At 42.1% G+C, this 21,565-nt stretch overlaps 1 protein-coding gene across 6 annotated transcripts in view; it reads right to left on the bottom strand.

Moving 5' to 3' along the window:
* Positions 1-21,565, bottom strand: part of pacsin3 (protein kinase C and casein kinase substrate in neurons 3) — a 64,169-nt gene that overhangs the window by 31,774 nt on the left and 10,830 nt on the right. For 4 of the 6 annotated variants that reach the window (XM_067454740.1, XM_067454502.1, XM_067454788.1 and 1 more), the window contains exon 2: positions 16,297-16,362. The exons of 1 other annotated variant lie outside the window; for it this stretch is intronic. The gene's annotated coding sequence lies outside the window, so the exon portion shown is untranslated. Of the gene's footprint in view, positions 1-12,199; positions 12,477-16,296; positions 16,363-21,565 lie in introns of those variants that run through there. One more of the 6 variants, XM_067454563.1, reaches the window with a different exon arrangement.

The raw sequence follows: 21,565 nt of genomic DNA, 5'->3' as shown, positions 1-21,565 counted from the left end.
ATAAACAATGGACAAATGGAGTCTTTAAACGCCTCAGATGTAAAGTTATTCACTGTCAAAGTGACTCAAAAATGAATGGGAGTCAATGGGATGCGAACAGCAGGTGATGGCTTGGTTAGCAATGGCTGCCCCTATGGGAGGTACGCTTTCCAAGCGCTAGATTACCCCCTTGGTAAAAATCCCCTTTTAATGGTACCTTTATTTGTGTGTACACTATACTCTTAAAAATAAAAGTTTGTTTATTGGCATTGATTGTTCCATGAAGAAGCAATAACATCCACGAAACCTTTGCATTGGACAAAAGGTTCAAAGAAAAAAAAAAGGTTCTTTAAGAAATGTTCACAAAAAGGTTATTTGGGGAGCCCAAAATAGTTATAGTGGCAAGGCATGTTGATGAAAATATGTCTGATGACATGCAAATGTCCATTGCTCATAGGGGTATTGGAGACACTACGTTTCTCCAACACTTATTCATCACCCTAAAATAACCTGTTTATTAATGCACAAAGTGCTTTGGCTACTGCATAAACTATATTTAGTCCAAACAGAACAAGTAGGCGTGCACCTAATAAACTTTGTACATGCTCTTCCCGTGCTTGTATACATTTAGCACCACTTCAGGCCTTGGGTTCTCGTCGTATTGTTTGAGCCAAGGCCGTATAGTTTCCTCAAACAGACACAACAAACGGGAGGAAGGAGTGGGATCGGCCTCGCAGGAGCATCTGCTAGCAATTCAGGCTAAACTGGCAATGCTAATGGAAAATTAGCATCCTCGAGAGGGACTTGGGAACCAACAGAGTAGTGAAGAGTATTTGCTGGGGATGCATAGTTTTGGCCATTTATTTAATGTGTTCTTGAGCAATTTCCAGTTTAAGATATATTTTCAAATGACACAAAGGTAGGGTATATAAATATATTGTAAATAAAAAAAAAAAATAAATAAAAAAAAAAAAAACGTATTTTTCACATATTCTCCATTATTGCAGCACTTCTTCCCAGTCTGTCAGTAAATCTCTATTTAGTTCCCGTCTCTATGAAGCCCTTCCTTTTAAAAAAAGCACAATATCCTCTGATTGGTCGGCTGCACCGGTGTGTTGTAATTGGTCAACTGCTTCGAGCATGTTCCCATAATCGCCATACTACTAAATAGCTAAACCAAGCCCTGCCCTTGCATATGCCTTGGAAGGGAATTATTTAAATGAGGAATATTGTGACTGATAAAGAGAATAACTCCCTCTGGAGTGCCCTGAAGCAAAGCGCTGTTGTAAGCTTCATTTGCCTATAATGTGCCTCATGAAAAGAAAACTGAACATTTAGCCCACTTTGGAGTAAATACTGAGATAAATAGCTCTATAGTTCACTGCCATTCAGCCTAAAAATGTAGAGATATTTCACCATGTAAGCTGCGTGTTTTGACCCATCGATAATTCCAAGCAGATCCTTTTAGCATTCAACATAAATCATATCTACATCTGACTACACACCCTTGAAGATCAGTTGGGCGAGAAGGGAGAAGTCTTTAGTGGCGTCCCAAATGAAGCACTATACACTATTCACGTGTACTTATGCACTATTTTGTCATTCAACATCAGCTGTGAAAAAAAGCTGTGCCATTGAGTGCATGCACTGCAAAAATGCTTTACTTATTTAGTATTTTTGTCTTTTGTATTTTTGTATTTTTGTAATTTTGTTTCTAGTCAAAATATCTAAAAATTCTTACATTAAGAAATATTTACTAGACAATACAAATTATTGTCTTATTTTTGAGTTATTTTTCCCCAAAACAAGAGAGTTTTTGCCTAAAATAAGCTAAATAATCTGCCAATGGGTAAGTAAAATAATCTTGTTTTCTGTTTGAATGAAAATTATTTTGCTTCCCACATTGGCAGATTGAGTTATTTTTTCCCAAAACAAGACAATTACTTTTGCTCGTCTAGTAAATACTTCTTGTTTTAAGAATTTGTAGATGTTTGGACTAGAAACAATGCAAAAAATGCTCTTCTTACTTAGTATTTTTGTCGTGTGAAGTGTCCAACATTCAACACATGGTTCTTTTTGTAATTTTCAGCATGAACTCATTACTCACACTATTTACACTACAAAATGTCACAGAATAGTACAATAGCAGGCGAATTGGGCCGCACGTTTTGTTTTGTTTTTTCCAGCAAATGAAGAGAGAGCTTGGATTACATCCCTGAACTTCCTCCCAGTGAGGTGAAGAGAGGGGCGGGAGTGGAAAGTCCGATTCTGAAGATGGTATTTCCCACAAACATGCCAGGAGGAGCACTGATATGAGAGCTTCACTTGAACATCAGTTGCTAATTTAAAATTAAAACGTATTGTTTGGAATCCTAACATTGCTATAGAATATTAGCATATCGCTAATGGCGTACTATGCATATAATACTACCTACTATTTAAAATAAAAGTATGCATTATATAAAAATACTCTTGTTTTTGTCATATTGATTTATGTAACAGGTAACCCTTTAGTATGGGGAACACATTAACTATTAACTCTGACTTTTGGCTCAATAAACTCCTAATTTACTGCTTATTAAGAGTTAGTAAGGTAGTTTTGTAGCATTTAAGTTTAGGTATTGTGTAGGATTAAGGGATGTAGAATAAGGTCATGCAGAATAAGGCATTAATATGTGCTTTATAAGTACTAATTAACAGCCAATATCCTAGTAATATGCATGCTAATAAGCAACTAGTTAATAGTTAATCTTTTAAATGTCCCTAATTTTGATAACAAACTGTAACTGAAATATGTAAATAACTGTAACTATGGTGGTTGACAGTTGATTATTCACAGCACATTAAGATAATTGTTCTGGATTACAAGGTTTCTGTATAAGCAAATGATTCATAACCTAATTAAACATGCACTAAATAGCATACATCTAGAATAGACATCTGAACATTAGATAAAACCAGGGTCAAAAAGGTTTCATTTTGAAATCACACACTAGAGTTGAAGGGTTTTACAGAGGGGATTTTGGATAGTGTGTTTTATTACTGCATACATAATTAAATAATTTCAGCCAGAAGAAAGAAAAAAAAAGAAAAAAATAAGATTATTAGGTTTTTTTGTCAATCCAAACCAGTATGAGAGTGTTGGGAACCAAATAAAAAAAATGCATATTAATGTTATATATAAAACAGGTGCATACAATAATACAAACAAATCCTTCTATAAAAACTCAGTAAATAGTAGAACAAAATAAATATATTCGGGTCATAACATGACACATTTTTTACATCTTTTTAAAACTGCATAAAAAGTGCATATTTTTGAGACACAAATATGTTTAAGCAAGTTTAAGATATTAAGTTACATTTAAAAGTATCTATTTTTGACTGTTTTTTATGTCAAGCGGTACAATCAAATAGTTGTATGCATACACTGCCGCTGTACCACCTGAGATGGAAAGTATACCAACCTACCAAGACAGGAAATTAGCCATTTTAAGAGTATTATACTCTTAGAGAGATATATTAGAGAGATATCTACAAACATTTTCATGCCGCTAGGATCAGTTGGGCTGCTCTTGATGAATAATTATCATTCATTTACCATTATTACCATGTCAATGGATAATAGAAGAGCCATGTTTGCAGTTGTGCCTGACATTTGAGAATATACAAATTGCTGGACAAATGTTTTTCAATTATCTCATCAGCTTTTAAAGTACTGGATATTTATGAAAATTGTTTATATGAAAGGTTTCAAGCATAAAATTATGTCTTGATAGAACAGTCAGAGACATACAGACAGACATACATACATAAACAAGAACCCTAATGTTAGCATATCACGTGCAGCGTTTGACCAATCACCTTATCAATACCCAAGATTACTTGTAAATTATAAGCAATAATAAATGTGAAGCAAGATAACCCAGGATTCTGTTTACCCGTGTTAAGACTGACCCAGAGTTAGTTCAAGTGTGAAAAGATCTCATGAATGTACCTGAATGTGAATGTTTGAATTGCATATTGTTGCATATTCTACCAGTATATATTTTTAACAGGCAGTATTCAGCACATATGTCTTTCTGCCCGTTTACACCTGGTATTAAGATGTGTTTTGGTCGATCGGATCACAAGAGGCTACCTTCCAGAGGTAATGGAAAACACATTGGACCGGATTGCTTTCGTAGTGTAGATGCTCATGTGGTCGAATGTGTTCAAACAGCCACAAAAGACCGTCTTCTCTCCGTCTACTGACCTAATGCGGGAACATTTTGGGAAGAGTGCGAGCCAGACGGGATTTAAACTTTGACGGCTGGAGACCCAAGTTTGGTCTGAAGATGAAGCACAATGTTTTCTCACCATTCCTGATTTCTAACACACACTCACAGCGTTCGGCTGGTCTTGTGTCTGTCAGAGCAAAAACTAAAGCTGAGGCTTTCTGTGTTTTTCCTCATGGGTGTCGGAAGCAAAAAAATGTGGGTGGGTCCTCTCTAAAATATTTTACTGGAGTAGATGCCATTTACATTAATTACAAATATATTGCGTTTACTAAACGTCTGGTTGGGCCAGACAAAACTATGGAAAACACAGATTAATTTACAGCAACGATAGTGTAGGGGTAAGGAGAATGGCATCAAGTAGAGACGCAAAACGACCCGAGGTTCGAATCCGCCTTTTGCCGAACTCCCTCTACTCCCTTTTCCCATCACATATCAGATGAGAAAGGCATTTATTTTCAATATAAAGGTGAAAATAAAGCATCTAATGTGTTTAATAATAAGTGTTTATCAATTAGGGGTAGGTAAACAGACATGCACTGAATTAGAGACGATAAAACTGAGTGGGTTCAATATCTTGGTCTTAAAAAGTGGGGGTCTCGTTCCACCCATATTCAATGGTTCCGACTCCCATGTTGTTCCTTTATCTCTGGACGTGTTCATATGTAAATTGCATGAGCTTATTTCAACCATTAGATTGAAAGATCTGAAAAAGCCCATACATTTATCCGCCCATAGAACCTCCCCTTGAAGAAATCAGGACAGAAGTGGTTGATAGTGGACAAGAGACAGATTAAAACACCAGGTGTAAACAGAAATGTGTCGAACCTGTCTACTTCGGTGATCTGATCGACCAAAACGCATCTTAACCCCAGCTGTAAACTGGGTCTCTGTAACCAAATTGTTGCTAGCTAACAAATGTACAAGGAACTACGTGAAATCTTCAAGGAAATGGAAGAAAGAAAAAAGGCACAAAGCATTCCCAACAATATGTGCACAAGGCATTGAAGAAGCCAGGCACACCCATTCCCATGGAGCATGTCACACTGTAAGTACAGCAGCGAGCAGCTGTGTCATACAGAAATAATCAAAGCCCCAGAGATCCCGTCGAGCTGGAGCGAGAACACAGCCGATCCTAATAACCCTCTTCCATTAGCAGGCAACTATTTCCAACAGCTGAGAGTAGACGGAGGAGAGGAGCTTTGGGTTCTGACTGGACGTGTCAAATAGCCACTGTCAAGGCCATGGCCAAAAGAGCCTAGCAACAGGTAAATCAACACAATGGACATGTTCATGGAGGTTCTAGAGCTGTAAAATTGAAATACAAGCAGGGACGAGTGCGGCCCCCTTTTCATTGTGCAGTTCTCTATTGTTCTGTACAGCAGTGCCTCTGGTTTGGTCCATCACATCAATGTAAAAGAGCTCAGCACTCCCACGGAGATCCGAGCTAAAAACAGGCATGTCTAGGGAGAGGAGTGACCGCGACGGCTGTAATTACACGGCTGTGTCAGCAAAGCTCCGAGGGAAGAGCAGGCAGCTCTCAGATCTACTGCGCAAAAGATGTATTGGACAGCCTTGATGGCAGACAACAAACTATAGTGCCTGTCTAGAGCAAAAAAAAACTATAGCGCTTCCCCATGCAAAATTCTCCATGATCTATGGTGTTGCTATTCAGTAGCTAAGGCGCGCAGAATGTTTTTAGGGCATTGGTTTGCATAGGTTGTAAAATTGTGGGAGTTTAGTTTTCAGGCAGTGGTTAGGATGTTGTGAGTGGCTGTTAGCACATAGGTGTCTGCTTTGAATTTTTTAATTGTTCTAGGCTATTACTAGAGTAGTCAAAAGTACCAACTTCTGTACAAAGTCATTACTGAAATTGGAAAAAAATTTGACAGTACCAGCATTTCCCTCCAGCATTGATTGCTGTTGAACGGATTCTTAACACCTCTGATTGGTCATTGTGTTCACACGCTTAAAATAGATGTCTCTGATTGGCCATTGTGTTCAGGTACTTAATATATATGCCTCTGATTGGTCATTATGTTCACACGCTTCATATATATGCTTCTGATTGGTCATTGTGTTCAGGTACTTCATATAAATGCCTCTGATTGGCCATTATGTTCACACGCTTCATATATATGCTTCTGATTGGCCATTGTGTTCAGGTACTTAATATATATGCCTCTGGCCATTGTGTTCACGCGCTCAACATATATGTATGTGATTGGCTACAATGACTAAGGGTGCGTTCACACTTGTCATGTTTGGTTCGATTAAAACGAACCCTGGTGCGATTGCTCGTTTAGTTCGGTTCATCTGAACATATGTGAACGCTGCCATCTGAACCCTGGTGCGCACCAAACAAGCGGACCGAGACCGCTGAAAAGATGGGTCTCGGTCCGCTTCCAAACGAACTCTGGTGCGGTTGGATTGATATATGAACGCAACACGGACCAAAGACATGTAAACGGACCAAAAACAGGACGTAATGTCACAAGATGCGACGCACAGTCAGCTGATTTGAGGACGCGGAAAGATCGGTGTATCCAAAATGAATAACGTTAACGTTAGAGGCCAAACGTGGAGCAACGAGGAAGTGCCTCATCAATATTTGGTCAGACGAGCATGTTTCGAAAATGCTAGAAAAAACGTTCAAAAAGCATACCTGGTTATTGTCATCAAAGGACCTGTGCTGCCCATTATTAGCAGGGACAGACGACAGAACGGCCGTCTCTTTTGCACAAGAGTCGTCCGTCTCTTTTCTGCACAACGGAAGAAATCCTGCTGCTGTTTTGAATGTTTTGAACATTTTATGAGCTCTTCATGAGTTCTCAGCGGGTAAAAATAATGCCATATGTACACGCATAAAATGCCCGCGTGTAATCCGCACACAGCATTGTTTTGAATGTTCGGTAAGCGAGCTCCTACGTCATATAAGCCGACCAATCAGGTTGTGACCGTCTCCCTATGCCTTTGGCTCGGTAGCTTTAGGGTCGCTGTTAAAAATGCCAGTGTGAACGCTAAGCGGACCAGGACTATATGTTTTGTTTTTGTTTTTTGGTCCGTACCAAACGAACCAAACCAACCGAACTACAAGTGTGAACAATAATGGAGTACGGTCTTAATCGCAGTAAGATATTTACATGACAAGTAGAACTGTTCACTCCAGTAAACATTCATTATTCTGATTATTCACTAATATAAGTATGGTTATATCACACTCAGATAGGCAATTAGGAATACAGTATGCCCTTTACCAGTAGGGCTGTCAAAATTGCTAGTAATTTAAGGTTGCACCTCTTGTCCCAAATATAGCAGGAACAAATATTATTAATATAAATTAAGTTTTACAGCATATTAAACGCTCCGAGCGAGCTGTGCTGTGCTAAACATGGAACTTTTCCTTGACATGAAACGTTAAATAATCAAACCAGTGGAAGCAGAGCATTTATCTTTTATTCACGCAATAGGTGTTTCTCAATGTCCAGGATGCTTCCTTGGAAGGACTGATCCATCCAAGTCACTTCCTTCAAAGGCTAGGCGAGGCTCCTCTTTAGCATTCGGAGAACACGTAAATGGAACAGGCTAGCAAGTGCACGTCATTGCGTCATTACGTCAGTGAAAAGGTCCGTTGGCCATCAATGGCCCATCAATAACGTTATGTGTAACGTTATTTGTATATTTTTTAGATCAGTACAGTAGTAATTTGTACCGGCATTTACACATTAAACTTTACTTATATTTACTGCGGTTATAACAAATGTTTGGTAACGTATATAAAAGCATTGTGGCAAGCAGTGAGGTGAGGGACCCTGAGACCAGGCTGGTGGAGTGATAATGAGTGGCAGCTGATCGCCACACCGGTCTCGGCTCACGGCAGTGACGGGAGTATAAATGGAGGAGTGTGGAAGACAAGAGAGGACCAGGCCTGGACTTCATGTTATGTTTGTTTATGTTTTATTATGTGTGTGCGGGCAGTCGTCCGTGAGGGGCTACCCGCGTTACTTTCGTTTTGTTTATTATTTATTATAAAGTTGTTGAACGTTCGCCGGTTCCCGCCTCCTTCCTTCCCATCTACAAACCCTGATACAAGCATAATTTGCCCCGTTCACGCTCCGACTCCGCGAACGTCTGAAGATAGCGAAGCTGCGCGCATAGGATTGTGGGTGATTTGAGAACTCGAAGAGCGCGAAGGCTACTCATATGCATCCTTTCCTGTACATGACATTTTTCGAACGAAGGACTCAGTCCTTGGTTGAAATTCCGAGGATCCTCGGCATTGGAACAGTCCTTCGTCAGATGTCGATGACGTAGCATCCTTGGAATTCTGGCTTCCGAGGAGCCTTCCTTGACATTGAGAAACGCCTAATATCTCTTCAGTCAGTACAGTAGCCTACATTTTAGTAATGTTTCTGTTTAACGTTAAATAAAATGAGGCATGGTATGCTAACTGTATCTTACATAGCTTGCATTCAACTTTATCTTGCGGCTTTAGAATTTTACCTCCTACCGACCAAAATCCAAAGTACTTCCAGACATGGCTTTTTAGATTTTGGAGTTAAAATTGCTTTCTCTGCTGCGGTCGAGTTGGGCTCTGCACTTTCCGTCATCTTTCATGGAAGACGCGGCAATTTTCAGCTTTGACTCCTGTGACCTGTCCCTGAACCCCATGAGAGCACTCACTCGCAAAGCAGACAGCCACGCCTCTACTACCGCAGGCGTTTTTTCCCCACTTTTTTTTATTATTTGAATATTTATTCGAATTTAGAATATTCGTTGACAGCCCTAGTTACCATTCAGTTGTTTTAATCTCCTCCCATAAAATTTAAACTGCACTTTTATAGCCTAGAGATCTAGACGCACACTCGCGGCAGCATATCTAATCTGCTGCGAGTGTAATCTAGCAGCTCTCAATAGACTTCTGAGCTGGAAAAACCAAACTCTGGTCAGGCCAATCACATCATGTATAGAATTGGTGGGCAGGGCTTAATATAATGAAGGCAGAGTTGCGTGCTACTTGTAAACAAAGAAGCTGGCAAACAGCGGTCTTTCGCATCGGCTTTGTCCGTGACTCTGGAAAACTTGGAGTTAAGCTTTTCTTTGAGAAAAGAACGGCACTGAAGTCATTCTTAAAAAGGGAAGATGTGTTCTGAGTTTTGCCGACCGGATATGACAAAAGTTAGATCTATAAACTAGCTCCACTTCACCTTCTTTGTTGCTCTGGTTGGTTGTAGCGCTATCCTATCGCGTGCAGAGGGAGTTTGAAAGACAACCGTGTATCCCGCCCCTTAGTGTTGTCAAAAATATCGATATTTCGATATGTATCGATACTGGAATATCTGAAACGATACGATTCTCAGTTTTTACAGTATCGATACCAGCTGCGTTCTCCTCTCCGACCGAAAGCGAGCTGACACACACTGGCATATTCTCACTCAGCCCGGTTAACCTCTGAGCACGGCGAACGCGCGTTCTGCTGGACTTTTTCCTCATGACAGTGTGTTAGTGTTAGTGTGTGAGCGGTCTGAATTTCACGCGGGATTGCACATAAATTAATTCTACTAATCCCCGCAGATTTCGTGCTCACATCTGAAGCGCACACACATAGCCTACCGTAATAAAGCCGCCTCTGACATGATACAAGTGCAAACATTTGCTTCTTTTTCCAGCTTATTATTGGTCAAATACTCTCAAAGAATTATCAGTGCACATCTGGAAGAGTCTTAACGTAAACACAGTCGCAAACAGGAAGAACGAGTAACAGGAACAGTGTTTAGGATCCATGCGTCCGTTAGTCTTAAAGGGACCGCAGTCATTTGTTATTCAAACTACAAAAAGACAAACGATCACACTGCTCTTGACTGATCAACTTGTGTAACTTTAATAGTTTAATCTGTACGCTATTGAATTGTTTACAAAGAACATTATCCAATGTTGTTTTAAATGTAATTACTATGCATTTTTTTTATTCAGTTTCTTTTCTGAATGTTAGACCTACCTGAAAAAATAAAGCAGTCTATTTTATTTGTATCTTCTATTCTATTGCATTTATTTGTGCTATTGTTTGTAATCTGTTTATTTGTTCTTATTTTATTACTGTTTACTCATCTTTTTAAATTCAATTTACCATCCGAAATCAAGCTTTCTTGTGCTGTGTGTAAGCTATTGCAACACAATTACCCCATTGTAAAAAATACATTGAGATAGCAAAAATTTGTGAGATAATTTTAATAGTAATTAATCAATTCATCAATAATTGTTCAAATCAAAACGATGCCCAACCCTAAGGAACATGCTGGCCACATGAATTTTTAGTAAAAAATAACAATGACTAATAAGTTCTGTTGTCATATTAAGCATCTTATCTTTTTTTTTAATTATTATAATTTTTTTACTGTGGTATCGATTTAGTATCGATATATCGATATTTTAGTCTGGTATCGTATTGAAGTCATAATTTTGGTATCGTGACAACACTACCGCCCCTCGGATTGAGCTGTCAATGGTGAGTTTCCAGACCAAACATCCCTATTTGGGTCTGGCTTGTTAGGCCATACTGGATATTATTTGGCGCCGTTCTTCACACCATCTGGATGAAGATACGGAGCACAAACTGTGCAGTGAGTTGTGTTGAAAGAGTTTAGAGATTTGAAGAGAAAACTTCAGAATAATGTCACAGAGTTCATTCATGAAGTTGTGTGATTAACACATGGCATCTGTGTGTAGAACCAAGCACACACACACATGGGTCAGAGCATTAATAATGCAATTAAGGTGTTTACCGTACAAATTGTTGTATACCACAGTTTTATGCGATTATGACGCAATTATTATAATTGAATGCGATTATTTACATACATGGGAGCATTTGAAAGCAGGCATCTATCACCAAATCCGTCTATCGGCGGATATATTATGGATCCACTCACAGACCTTCCCTTCATGCTTGCGTGTGTATTTGTAAGCGTTTGGTGAAGAGCGTCATTGAAGCACTCGGTGAAGAGTGTTGATCATTGTTGCAAAATCACAGATGTTGAGCTTGTGAACACAATGGTACCGAAATCTGTACTTTTGATAACTCTAGCTGTTATGATGACTTGCCAAGGCTGAGTGATCGTTAGTGCATTGCTACACTAAAAAATGCTGGACTAAAATCAACCCAAGTTGGGTTGAAATTGGACTAACCTAGCAATTGGGTTGTTTAAACCCAGCAATTGGGTTGTCTTAAGCAACATTTAACCCAACCACTGCGTTAAAACAAGCCAACTGCTGGGTTAGTCCATTTTCAACCCAACGTGAGTTATTTTTAACCCAGCATTGTTTAGAGTGTATGAGTGTTGTAGGTGGTTGCCAAGGAGGTGTTTTGAGTTGAAGTCGACCAAGGCATTGGTTTTGCCGATAATTTGGCACCAACAAACTTTTTATAGTTTTACAAACTATCGTTAATTATTTGGTTATTGACCAGCATGGGCAAACCGCATTACTGTTATCGGTCAAATCCACTATCGGTCGACCTCTGAGTGCTTGATAGGATACAACTAAGATGCTGTTTAAATAAACCATTTAAAGTTTCTTTCAAATTCCCAGTGAGTGGACCCATTCTAACAACCCAATTTCTGGGTTTGTCCATTTTCAACCCAACTGGAGTTATTTTTAACCCAGCCTTCTTTAGAGTAAAGTGTGAGGGATTTAAACCTTCCTGTATAGCCAGCAAATGTAGCAGTGATGTTTGTCTGATGACCTTTGAAACTGTACAGAGCAACATGGCAAAACTTGATTCCCAAAGCTGACAAAATACCTTGAGAACTAGTATACCAAATCAGCTTTCAGAGCATAAAAGGGGAAAAAACCTTTGTGATATTGGAAACCCGATTAAATTAACAATCGCCTGTGACTAACAACAAAGACAAACTACACAGCTTTGTTGAGTCGTAGGAACTTACTTGATTTCCGTGAGCTAGAACACATCCAAATCCTCAGGATTATTGGGTTGAAAAGCCTTCGGACTAAAACGTGGAATTCATTGCGTGTTGGCAATGCTTATGGTATAGAAAATATCCTTTATTAATCAGCCCAGACAAAAAAATAGACAGCATGCAGCAGATGGCTGATCATGCATGTTGTTTGTAATCTAGTGCAACAGCTTTAACCGGGCAACCCCCTTCCCCAAGAGGAGACAGATGTGCCAAACTCCCATTTGTATAAATGCCTCTTACAATTTGCTGCAGAAGTTGCTCGGAGTGTCAGGGGCCCTGCTTTTGGGGAAGTTTACTTTTCATAGGTCGTTGACTCTGTTTAGATGTTTTTGCCAGGTCAGTGCTAAAGTCTGTCAAGCTAGATTACGACAAAACAGAGCACTTCTTTAGTCACACAGCTGGACGACAAAAACAAAAATTTAGACTAAAGCCAGCCATATTCAAGATGATCGGGAGAAATCATGCTGCAGGTTTTTAACAAGTAGTTCAGTTTAAAATTAAACGGATACTCCACCCAAATATGAAAATACCAAAAACTGTATGACATTCATTCAACTGTGAAACTTAAAATAAGACATTTTGAGGAATGACAAGTTTCTTTTCCAAACAATGTGAGGTCAATTTGTTCCAAAATGACTCCCAGTTTTGAAGAAAAAAGTCACAGGTTTGGAACAACATGAGGGTGAGTAAATGATGACTGCATTCTCATTTTTGGGTGGAGTACACCCGCCTCTAAAAAGATTAATACTTATCTTCATGTCAGACCTGTATGATGTATTTTACTTTGATTGAACAAAGTGAAATCTAACTGTTGAGGGCTTGAGACATTTAAAAAAAACACCATAATAGTAACATATGATGCATTATCATGTCTTCTGAAGTAATATGATAGCTTTATGCAGAACAGAATAAACTCTTTCCATCTACATGGCATGTAAATGTCCTTTGGTACTAGGTTTACCATGATACCAAATTCCATTTGTTCCAGGGTGTCTCTCTCTCTCTCTGTGTGTGTGTGTGTGTGTGTGTGTGTGTGTGTGTGTGTGTGTGTGTGTGTGTGTGTGTGTGTGTGTGTGTGTGTGTGTGTGTGTGTGTGTGTGTGTGTGAGCCTGTTTATGTGGTTTATGAGGACACAAATTTGTATAACTACATGGGTATTACACTGGTATTACACTATAAATGTGGTTTATGAGGACATATCAAATGTCCCCATAATTCAAATGGCCTTAAAAACATACTAAATTAGGTTTTTTTAAGAAAGTAAAAATGCAGAATGTTTCCTGTGATGGGTAGGTTTAGGGGCAGGGGCAGTGTAAGGGGATAGAAAATACGGTTTGTACGGTATAAAAACCATTACGCCTATGGAGAGTCCCTGTAAACCACATAGACCAACGTGTGTGTGTGTGTGTGTGTGTGTGTGTGTGTGTGTGTGTGTGTGTGTGTGTGTACAATTATTATGTATGTATAGCCTACACACACACTCTATATATATAGTCTTTTCATATCTGTCTGTGTCCATGAAGAAAGTTAACAGAGGGTCAACTGATATTTAGCCTATCAGTATGTTTTATTAATCCTTTTCTTTGATTAATCTAAGAATGAAACTAAGAAAGTTAGTTTACTGAAAGCTATACAAATTCTACATAAATAAGTTTATTAAATTAATTCACAATATGTACTCATTCATTATGCATAACCTGATGAAACCTGTTTCTTTCCCCCTTACATTGACTGTTACTAATTATTACACTCCATGAATTATGTAAATTCTATGCCTATTTTTTTAACTCCAAATTTTTTCTTTATTTAGTTGACCTGATTTTTTTTGGGCTGTTGTTTACCATTTCAATCCTAAAACAGCTGTCAAATAATAATTGTTCAGTTTAGCTGCTCAAATTATCTTATCTCGCACTTTATGTCCGTTTACTGAAGCACCATGTGACTCGCGCTGGAATTTGTGCTCAACAGATTCTGTGAACATAAAGCACGCCTACTTTAATTTGATTGGTCATTTCCAATATTTTGACGTTGACGAGCGGTGACAGACCGCAGATACAGCTCTGATGAGAAAATCTAGTTGGTGCTGTGCAATATCCTTGCTGCACTAAAGTAGTGTTAATACTTTGCTAGTCAACATTTATTATATATACCTTGGAAAAATTCTCATATTTATAGGGAAAAGATAATCCTTTCCAATCTGTTATGCAATGGGAAAAGGGAGAATGAAAAAGGCAGCTTCAAACTCGGGTCGATCATATCAAAAGTATCTATAACGTGCCTAGTTCCTCCCAACGCCACTGCTGCTGACAGATCAGGTGTTTTTGTGCTTTTGTCTGGCCCAACCAGAGACTGGTGGGTGGAGTTAATAGCCTGAGCCAACACCTTTTTTTGCTTGACACTTTCATTGTAAGGAAACGAGAAACATGTAGAGTCTGGAAAACCTTTTTTGTGTTCTACAGGAGTAAAAACTAATCTCAAAGACCTTAAAATTATGATAAGTAAAAGTGTTCATGGGGTCAACTACACTTTTACAGTAGCGCAATATATCGGAATTATTGAATTATGCATATCGCAACGGAACGCAATATCTGGATGATTTTAATAGGCTACTTCAACATTGTGAAAAGTTTAAGTTTTAGGTCTGCATATAGCAGAGAATAAACTGGGCACATGACTGTTACTCATGTGACTTGCTTGATGTTAAAAATAGTTATTATTAGTAATAACTTGCGAAAAACAACAACTTGCAGTCTCGCTCTGTCTGACACACACACACTCGTGCACACCAGCTGCCTCTCTGAAAGCATGTGACCCCTTCAGTTCTGTTTCGTGTCTTGTTACACACACGAACTATCATATTGAGAACTGACACTCTCATAAAGTCAAATACACTTTTTTAATATAATTTTTTGCTAAAAACACTGCTGTTCACATTCAGAAATTGTAGCGATGCTTTCTTTTCCCAGAAGGAATGTGAAACACAAAGGGTATCATTCTCAGTTTTTAAATATTTTTTTATATAATTTAAATTTATTTTACGCACTAATAGCAATATTGTATCGCATATCGCATTATTTAACGAGGTATTGCATATCGAATTTTTCTTTAATAAAAATTTGTTGAACCAGTGCTCGGTAAGCAACAGCCACCAAAAAGTGCAGTTGTGCATGGCAGCGCATTTGGAATCAATTAGAATGGCATTTACTCTAGATGTTAGATGTGGCTTTAAAAATACAACTTGCGGCATGTTGCATTTGTTTATATGATTCTCACAAACACACACACCTTCGCAAACAGCATACATGCATGTGAGCCTTAAAGGTACACACAAGAAGAAAACCTTTGACTCGTGGGCCAAGTCAGTAAATAAATGACAAATACTGGATAACCTGCTACCACAGACCCACGAAAACAATGGCTCCCGTCTGAGCAGAATGAGGCCATGGGAAGGAGGGGTGGAAGCTCTCATAAGCCCCGCTGGAAACTCACAGTCATTAATCTGATTAATGTACACAAGACAACAGAGCTTCCACAATATTTCAACTCTAAAAATGCCCATTAATCCAAGCATACTCTTTCCAACAAGGGCATTCTTTCCGACAGGAACTTACTCCTCTGCAACCGGCAAACAGCGTGGTTAGGGAAAACTGAACGGCAGATAGACAAAGGCCAGCTTACTCTCATGAAAGAAATCATGCAACTCAAATGCTCTCAAATTATAAAGACATTGCTGACCTATTATCAGACACGCAGAGTAATCGCATAACATTTTGTCATTTTAATATACAGTAATGTGCCCACTTTGGCAAAATTATTGTGTTAGTTTGAAAATCTACCAACAACCTTGCCAATATTTAAAGATTAGAGTAAATATTGTGTAAAATAGGTTTCATGTTAGCAATTTGTCTTATTTGGGATCATATAAACCAGACATCAAGATGTCAAGAAAAACCCATACTGATCAACCACTAAAAGAGACACAATAATTCACATATGGTGTAGACATGGAAATGCAGTGTAACATTTGCAAAAACAGATAGAAAAGTGTAAAATGAGGAACTTACCAAAAGTAAAGGAGAATGTTAGAAATTAGTGTTGCTTTGCCCAAGGACACGGCCTCTTCGGTGGCCCTGTGAGAGGAAGGAGATGTAAGGCTTTGGTCAGGTTTTAGTAAGCCAGAGAAGATGTAAGCAGCTGAAAGTGTCTCCAGAAGAGTAAAGACAGCAGCAGGTTAATATAAACCCAAGCACTCAAAGGTGACAGATTCTAATATGAAAAGTGAAATGCCACACATAGAAGACCTGAAGAGGCAATCATGAGGACACTGGAAAACGCCTCGGCTATGTGCTAACCTGACCCAAAGTCAACACCTTATGCAAGGAATGTTCCGGGTTCAATACGAGGTAAGCTTTATGGAGAGCATCTAGCATGATTACCAATGATTACAAAAAGAATATAGCAAATGCACTTAAAGTGTAATTTACCCCCACACAAAAAAAAAAAAAAAAAATCCCATAATTTACTCACCCTCAGGGCATTGTAAAAGGTTTATGGACCTTCTTCTTTCAGCCAAACACAATCGGAGTTATATTAAAGGCCAAGAGTTAGTTCACCCCAAAAAATATATTTATGTCATTAATGACCTGATGTCCTTCCACACCCGTAAGACCTCTGTTCATCTTCAGAACACAGTTTAAGTAAATAAAGATTCAAACGGTTATGAATCAGCGTATTGATTCATGATTCCGAATCATGAATCAATACGCTGATTCATAACCATTTGAATCTTTATTTGAGGATTGAAAACAAACCCGGAAAAGAAGACTATTGCTGAAGTCGTAGTTTTTGTTATTTTTGGACCAAAATGTATTTTCGATGCTTCAAGAGATTCTAATTAACCCACTGATGTCTCATATGGACTACTTTGATGATGTTACTCTTTCTGGACATGGACAGTATAGTGTGCATACACTTTCATACGCGCTCAGACTAAATATAAAACATCTTAAACTGTGTGTGAAGATGAACGGAGGTCTTACGGGTGAGGAACAACATTAGGGTGAGGAGTTAATGACATCAATTTCATTTTTGGGTGAACTAACCCTTTAAAAACATCCTGGCTCTTCAAGCTTTATAATGAGAGTGAATGGCACCTTAGATTTTGAAGTGAATTCCTCCATCCATCATTAAAGTAATGGGGGTGGCATAAATCCTCACATAGACCCATAATAATAATACTTTTAATTTGTACCTGTGCTCTTCCTACTTGTATAACAACTTAACAAGTAGGAAATATATATTATTGTGGCAAGGGGGGCGTGGTTCAGCGAGGTCTGCAGCGGGAGAGAGAGCCGCGGGACGAGCGGTAAGTGAGTGGGTTGGACGCAGATTAATAACACCTGTCTCTTGTTCCAGTAATGAGCGCGGAGAGGGTATAAAACCTCGGCGGAACCAGAGACCAGAGAGAGAGAGAGAGAGATCGGACGGTTGATGCGAAACCCCAGAGACTGAGGTGCCGGAAGCCGGAAGTGCCGACCCGGAAGTGATCGAGTGTCTATGAGAATTCACACAGCAGTGTGTTGTTGAAGTTATAATAAGTTTTTGACCATAAATAAAGAAGCATCAACCGTCCAGCCGACCCCCGTGTCCTCTTCCTTCCTCCTACTATCGAACTTTGTTACACTGGTGCCGAAACCCGGGAAGGAAGTAGGACCGCGCCGCCGCCATGACAACACCAACGCTCTCCGCCTCGCCGTTTGCGGACATCATCACCGCTCTCGCGGCCCTCCATCAGGAACAACACCAGTCCATGCTGGACCTGCGGGCAGACCAGGAGCGCCGCTTCGAGGCCATTGTCCGCGGCCAGCAAGAGGACCGCGAGAGGTTCCGGAGCTGGTTCGACCGGGAGGTTCGCACCGAAGCCGCCGGGCTCGCCAGCGCACCGGTCCACGTGCCCCTACACAAGATGGGGCCACAGGACGATCCCGAGGCCTTCATAGACCTCTTTCAGAAGGCCGCGGAGGCCTGCGGGTGGCCCCGGGCACAGTGGCCGGTGCACCTCATACCTCTGCTGACCGGAGAAGCCCAGGCGGCCTCCCAACAACTGCCGGTGGCGAACCCCTTCTAACCTCTCGCTCTCTCTCTCCCCCCTCTGTATCTCCCTCTCGCCCTATCCCTCTCCCTAGGTCCCGCCCTCCAGGCCCTCCTCGGATTCCCCCCAGAGGCCGGGGTGGGATGGGCCCTGGACCGTTCGGGAATTCGCGGGCTCCGCCCAGGGGGGCGGAGCTGCTGGGGGTGGGGGGTGACAATGGCTCTGGTTCCACGCCCTCCCCGCGCTCATTCTCCAACCCACTCCCCGCCGCAGGGGCAGCGGGTACGCCTGGGCTGGCCTGCTGGAGGTGCGGTGATCCGGATCATTTTGTGGACCGATGTCCGAGGATGGACATCGGGACAATGATCCGGATCCCGGACGTCCAGCGGACCACCCCCGATCAAGCAGGAGAGTACCAAATTCCTGTAAGTATCAAGGGGGGTACATATCAGGCCTTGGTGGATTCAGGATGCAACCAAACCTCGATCCATCAAAGCCTGATGCAGCCTGGGGCATTGGATACAAGCCGCATGGTTAAGGTGCGGTGTGTGCACGGGGATGTGGTGGAATATCCGGTTGTCCCAGTCACGATACAGTTTCGGGGTCAAAAGCATAGTATAGAGGTGGCGGTTAGTCCACACCTCCGGCATCCGCTAATTCTGGGGACGGATTGGCCCGCCTTTACGGCTTTATTGGGATCGTTGTGTGCGGATGCCGCTTGGGAGAAAAAGGCAAGGAAGGGGGCGGTGCGAGTACAGCTTGGGGAGACTGAACCGGGACCCTCGGAGACAACTCCAGAGGAACCGAGCGGGATGGAGCCCCCTTCCATTAATGCAGGTCCCCTTCTAGAGAATTGCGATGGACCTCATCGGGCCATTAGAGCGATCCGCACGCGGACATCGTTTTGCGCTAGTTATCGTGGACTACGCAACACGATATCCGGAAGCAGTTGCTCTCCGCTACATCTCTGCGAAGAGTGTTGCGGACGCACTGTTTCGTTTAATCTCCCGAGTGGGGATTCCGAAGGAAATCCTCACTGATCAAGGCACGGCGTTTATGTCACGCACGTTAAGCGAATTGTACGGATTATTGGGCATTAAATCCATTCGAACAAGCGTCTATCACCCACAAACAGACGGCTTGGTCGAACGATTTAATCGCACTCTTAAATCCATGATCCGTAAATTCGTACAGGAAGACGCCAAAAATTGGGATCGGTGGTTAGAACCCCTCTTATTTGCTGTGCGGGAGGTCCCGCAAGCCTCCACGGGGTTTTCCCCCTTCGAGCTTCTCTACGGACGGCAGCCCCGGGGGGTGCTGGACGTCCTACGAGAAACTTGGGAGGAGGGGCCTTCTTTGGCTAAGAACGAAATTCAGTATGTGCTGGACTTGCGAACAAAACTCCACACTTTGGGGCGGCTATCAAGGGAGAATTTGTTGCAAGCCCAGGACCGCCAGAGCCGGTCATATAACAGGGGTACGAAACTACGCAAATTCACACCGGGGGAGAAAGTGCTCGTTCTACTCCCTACGTCGAGCTCAAAATTAATGTCAAAGTGGCAGGGGCCGTTTGAGGTCGCACGACAGGTAGGAGAGCTCGATTATGAAGTGATACGGTCCGATAGGAACGGGGCACGTCAAATATACCACCTCAACCTGCTTAAAAAATGGAATGAGGTGGAATCAGTGTTGTTGGCAACGGTGATCGGGGGAGAGGATGATCTCGGGCCAGAGGCGAGCATTAAAGCGCAATCAGTCGCGCTGGCCCCTGGGGGAGAGCACCTCTCACCGTCACAACTCACTGATTTATCAAAATTACAGGCGGAGTTCGCGGACGTGTTCTCGCCCCTACCGGGACGTACCGACTTGATTCAGCACCATATCGAGACCGAGCCGGGCGTGGTAGTTCGCAGCCGGCCGTATCGCTTGCCTGAACACAAGAAAAAGGTAGTTCAGGAAGAATTAGGCGCAATGCTCGACATGGGAGTAATCGAGGAGTCCAACAGTGACTGGGCGAGCCCGATAGTTTTGGTCCCCAAAACAGACGGCTCGGTCAGGTTCTGTGTGGACTACCGCAAGGTGAACGCTGTGTCGAAATTCGACGCGTATCCAATGCCGCGGGTTGACGAGTTGCTTGATCGGTTGGGCACGGCTCGATTTTATTCGACGCTGGACTTAACAAAGGGCTATTGGCAGATCCCCTTGTCTCCATTGTCCAAAGAAAAGACAGCTTTCACCACGCCGTTTGGATTGCACCAATTTGTCACGCTTCCTTTCGGGTTGTTCGGGGCGCCCGCTACCTTTCAGCGCCTCATGGACAGGATTTTGCGTCCCCATGCCGCATATGCTGCTGCCTATCTGGATGATATCGTGATTTACAGTCACGATTGGCAGCGGCATATGCAGCATGTCAGGGCGGTCTTGAGGTCGCTGAGGGGAGCGGGGCTCACGGCCAACCCAAAGAAGTGTGCGATTGGGCGGGTGGAAGTAAGGTATCTGGGCTTCCACTTGGGTCATGGACAGGTGCGTCCCCAAATTGATAAGACCGCAGCAATTGCAACCTGTCCGAGACCCAAGACCAAAAAGGAGGTTAGGCAGTTCTTGGGGCTGGCGGGATATTATAGACGGTTCATACCAAATTATTCGGACCTCACCAGCCCTTTGACTGACTTTACTAAAAAGGGGCTACCAGATACGGTCCAGTGGACGGAGCCGTGTCAACAGGCTTTTACCCGAGTAAAGGCTGCTCTATGTGGCGGGCCGCTCTTACACTCCCCTGACTTTTCTCTCCCTTTCTTGTTGCAGACTGACGCGTCGGACAGTGGGCTGGGCGCAGTCCTGGCCCAGGAGGTGGAGGGGGGAGAGCGGCCGGTGCTGTACATTAGCCGTAAGCTCTCCAAGAGGGAAGCTAAGTACAGCACCATAGAGAAGGAGTGTCTGGCCATCAGGTGGGCCGTTCTCACCCTCCGCTACTACCTCCTGGGGCGGGAGTTCACCCTCTGTTCGGACCACGCTCCTCTCCAATGGCTCCACCGCATGAAGGATACCAACGCGCGGATCACCCGTTGGTATCTAGCTCTTCAGCCGTTTAAATTCAAGGTGGTCCACAGGCCGGGTGCTCAGATGGCTGTGGCCGATTTCCTCTCCAGAAATGGGGAGGGGGGGGCTGCAGGCCGGACGGCTCCCCGGCCTGAGTCGGGCGGTGGGGGTATGTGGCAAGGGGGGCGTGGTTCAGCGAGGTC

The sequence above is a fragment of the Pseudorasbora parva genome, chromosome 1 (assembly GCF_024679245.1).
Source record: "Pseudorasbora parva isolate DD20220531a chromosome 1, ASM2467924v1, whole genome shotgun sequence".
Lineage (NCBI taxonomy): Eukaryota > Metazoa > Chordata > Actinopteri > Cypriniformes > Gobionidae > Pseudorasbora > Pseudorasbora parva.
Note: the sequence above shows the minus strand (reverse complement) of the source record. Positions and strands in the feature narration are given on the sequence as shown.